This window comes from Pelodiscus sinensis, chromosome W, assembly GCF_052426305.1.
Source record: "Pelodiscus sinensis isolate ZL-2025 chromosome W, ASM5242630v1, whole genome shotgun sequence".
Classification (NCBI taxonomy): Eukaryota; Metazoa; Chordata; order Testudines; family Trionychidae; genus Pelodiscus; species Pelodiscus sinensis.
The window spans coordinates 2,792,445-2,796,170 of record NC_143084.1 but is presented as its reverse complement, the minus strand read 5'-3'; the positions used below and the strand labels follow the sequence as shown (position 1 = coordinate 2,796,170).

The 3,726-nt window shown below is 53.7% G+C and overlaps 1 long non-coding RNA gene across 1 annotated transcript; it reads right to left on the bottom strand.

Moving 5' to 3' along the window:
- Nucleotides 1–259: 259 nt before the first annotated feature.
- LOC142823917 (uncharacterized) lies at nucleotides 260–3,109 on the bottom strand. The gene is made up of 2 exons (XR_012898979.2): nucleotides 2,852–3,109; nucleotides 260–1,302 (listed from the first exon to the last, which is right to left on the bottom strand). It is a non-coding gene; the product is annotated as an uncharacterized LOC142823917 (long non-coding RNA).
- Nucleotides 3,110–3,726: the final 617 nt, after the last annotated feature.

Genomic DNA, 3,726 nt, shown 5'->3' with positions numbered 1-3,726 from the left:
ACCCTGAAGCCCTGTGTTAATTTGCTCTGGGGTGTCTATTCTTCCTCCAGTGGAAGAAGGCTAATTCCTTACCTTTACAGAGGTGCTGTACAGTCAGTAAGGGTACCTCACAACAACTAGTCACAGGTGTCTTGTTTTAATATATTTTATTCCACACAGGTGGACTGCTTAAAATATATGGTGTGTGTATATATAAAATGTATGTTTTGTTTGTATTGGTGGTGCACATAAGAAAATTCAACCTTCCTGTGGCAGGGTGGCCCCGCCCCCCCAAAGACCCCATGTCTCCGCAGAGACCGGGAAGCAGGGTTTGCACCGCGCCGGGGAGGAAAGCCGTGGAGAGCCCGGGGCGGGGAGCGGCAGCGCTCCGAATAAGCGGTGGCTCGGGGGAGCACGCCCACGGGGCTTGGGGGCTGGCTGTGATGATGTCCACGGTGACATCATCTCAGAGGCCTGGAGGCGGCACGGTGGGATGACGTCGGGGGGGTCATCCCCCCACGTCTGGTGGGTAATTTAAAAATAAGCTCCATGCCTGAGAGTTGGGAGGTGGATCCCCAGGGAGTTGGAGCCCAGCATCGGAGGCAAGTCGAGCCAGAGATCTGGAGACCCTGGGTGAGCTCTAACCTGGGGTCCCGTGGCTAGTCACGGACAGAAGCTAGGGAAGAAGCGGCCCAGGACAAGGGCATAGACCCCAAGAGCAGGGGAGTTTGGGGTTTCAACCCCCTCCGCTAGGTGGGGACGAGAGTCCTGACCTTAGGGCCCTGGGACGGAGTTCGGAGCAAGGGTGGGCCCGAACCCCCTTCCCTAGCTTGTGGAGGGCTATCGACCTCGTTACAGGATTTGTAAGGCAATAAAATTTAATAAACCTGGTAACTCCAAATACGCACAAAGGGGTGCATCGGGGAAACATGGGACACGGACACGGCGGATCCCCTACACTGCCCAAGGATAGAAACCGTTAGAGGGAACACTGATGAAAAATGTCAATAAGCTTGGGGATATTCCCTTCCACTAGCTCTGTTTGCATAGCCGGGGGGCTGCTCTTCTTTCCTGGAGCTCCAGGCCTGCCTTCCAGTCCCCTGTTACAGGAGAGGAGGTGGCTAGGTGCAGGATGGCTGTGGTGGAGGCAAGGGAGAAGTCTCCCTGAGCTGCTCTTGGGCTACGAGGATGGGTTGTGGCTTCCAGGCTAAGTCCTGGACTTGAGGCTCCAAAGGTTGATTGGCACCAGCAAGAAAAGGCTCCTTCACAGAAGATTGCCATGTATGAGGAAGCATTGAGGTAGATCCAAATGCCAGTGGTATCCTGCAAGGCAAGGGGGAGGTGGGTGTCATTGGTAGCAGCCCTCAGGCATGTCTGGCCCCAGCATCCCAGGCTCTAGCAGACGTGTTCTCAGAATCACCCCAAGTGTGGGCACAGGACTGGGAGGAAACGCTAGAATCCTGCCGCTGGGCTGCCCAAGATCCTGAGGCAGCATCCATGGGGTGGAAGCAGGACTGTGATCTAAATCTGTGCCAAATCCCTGGTGCCAGAGGAGGGTAGCAGGTTTCTTAGCTGCTGCCAAATGCAACATGGATTAACCAGTACCAGCCCAAAGACCAGGTAGCAGGGCTGGGAGAGGGTTACTAGTGAGTGAGCTATGCACACCAGTGCTGATGGCCTTGACTGCTGCACCAGCCCCACAGGGGAGTGTAGTATGACAGGCACAGCAAGTCTCTGGCACCAGCACAGGCCTGTAGTGTGTTTGGGACTGACATGGCCTGTTGAGCTGCAGAAATTCAGGCCGACTGCTCTGGCAAAGCCCACCATGCAGCTGATCTTAAAGGTTCCTGCAAGGGCACCAATACGGATAGCTCAGGACTGTCTGGATGAGCCAGTGCCAGGGAGTCCCAGGGCCCTGGCCTTCGGAGGAACTGGAAGCCACATTTTTTCTTCTGTTTCTGAAGTCAGGACAGTTTAGGAGACCTAGAGTCCTAGGTCATAGTCCTGGTGATGGAGGGCTCCTGCAGTTCTGCTCTGGTGGCAAGGCTGAAGACGCCCTTCGGGAAGGCATCACTAAGGAACTTCCCTTTGTGGCTGGGGGCGTCAAACACGAGCCTGTGGACTGCCTCCATGAAAAGTAACAGAATGGTGCCCCTCTCAGCTCCTTTGTCCTGGTCTTGAAGCAACAAATGGAGCACTTACCCCCTCAAATGACCCTCACCCAGGCACCCATGACAGTGTGAATGAGGATCACTGATAGCTTTCTGCAGCCCCCACACAGCAGGGCCTCAGGGTTCAAGCCAAGTGAAAACAAGGCAGGACCAAAATCAATTAAGTAAAACAAAAACTGAAAATAAAAGTTTTTTTTTTTTTTTTAAAAACACACCATCAGGAACTAAAGGCACCACTAGGCATCACTGACAAGGATCAGACCTTGTAGGGTGAAAGGGAACTAAAGCAGGGGGTGGGTGGGGGCAACTCCACCCTTTATATTGTCCCTTCACAATGCAAGGAGATGGGTGCTGGGTGGGGTCACCCCCAGGAAACCTCTATGGTCCTAGTCCACAAGGAGCCTATATGCAAGCACTTGATGATGAAGTGGTCTCTTCTGCAGGATGAGAACAAATGTGTTATTTTTCTGAAACACATGTTTCTTTTTGCATGCTACAGTGCTTGGGCCACACACAGATGTTAGTTAGCTGCAATACTAAGGGTAAAGTAGCCGGTGCCACCAGGTTTTAGATAGACCAAACTCCTCCACAGTTATTAGGTTGCTGCTCTGGCTCACCTTGTTGCCACTGAAAATCACATTAACCAACCTAAAAATGCACTAATAAGACTTTTCCATGTAAGCATGAGGGGGTTCACTCACCAACCATAGCACCCCCGGCCATCTGTCCTCAGGAAGTAGCTCCTTCAGCTGGCAGGGTACCTTCCCTCAGGTGGGGTTTTCCCTCTTTCTCCAGGCATTCTCTTCAGGACACTGCCCTCCAGCAGTGCCCACATCTGTCTCCGAGCCCCCCTTCCAGGGAGTCGTTGATTCTCCTTCAGCAGGCCTTTCTTCAGGCCCTGCAGTCTGGGGGTCTGCTTGGCCTGAGCTGAGCTGAGCTGAGCTGAGCGTGCCGTGCCGTGCCTCGCCTCGCCTCGCCTCGCCTCGCCTCCTACTCCCCCAACAGCCAGGCTCTCACTGCCCCCTCACAGGAGGAGCAGCCCATCATTTTATATGGTTCCCAGCTGGGCCCCAATCATCTAACATGGCCTCAGCTGGGGCCAAACTCCCAGACCCTGCTTCGGGCTGGGGTTTGCCCTTAAAGGGCCAGTGCAGGGCAAACGCCCTGTCACAGTAAGCAAGGATCTGATCACAAATGGCAGGGGAAGTGGTGTGTGCCATCATGAATGAGAGAAACTGAGGGATCCATGAGGAACTTTGCTAAGGTATAGCTGAAAGGCTGGGGAAGCCTGGCCCTAGAAAGCCAGCCTGAGAATGTGCTATCACATAGCCAGTGGGAGGCCAGGCTTGGAACACCATATGCCTTTCTGGCTATCATATCCCAAAAATTTCAGCAAGAATCAGGGAGGTTGGGGGGCTTCAGAGAATGGCAGCAAGACTAGTTCAAGGCCAGAGACTTTGGTTTGGAGAGGTGAGTCTTGTTTAGTTTCGAGCCAAGGTTAATAAATGGGGCTATGCTGGAGGAATAGGAGTAATGAGCGCTCTAGTGCAGAGAAGGGACCTGCGAGGCCATTAGC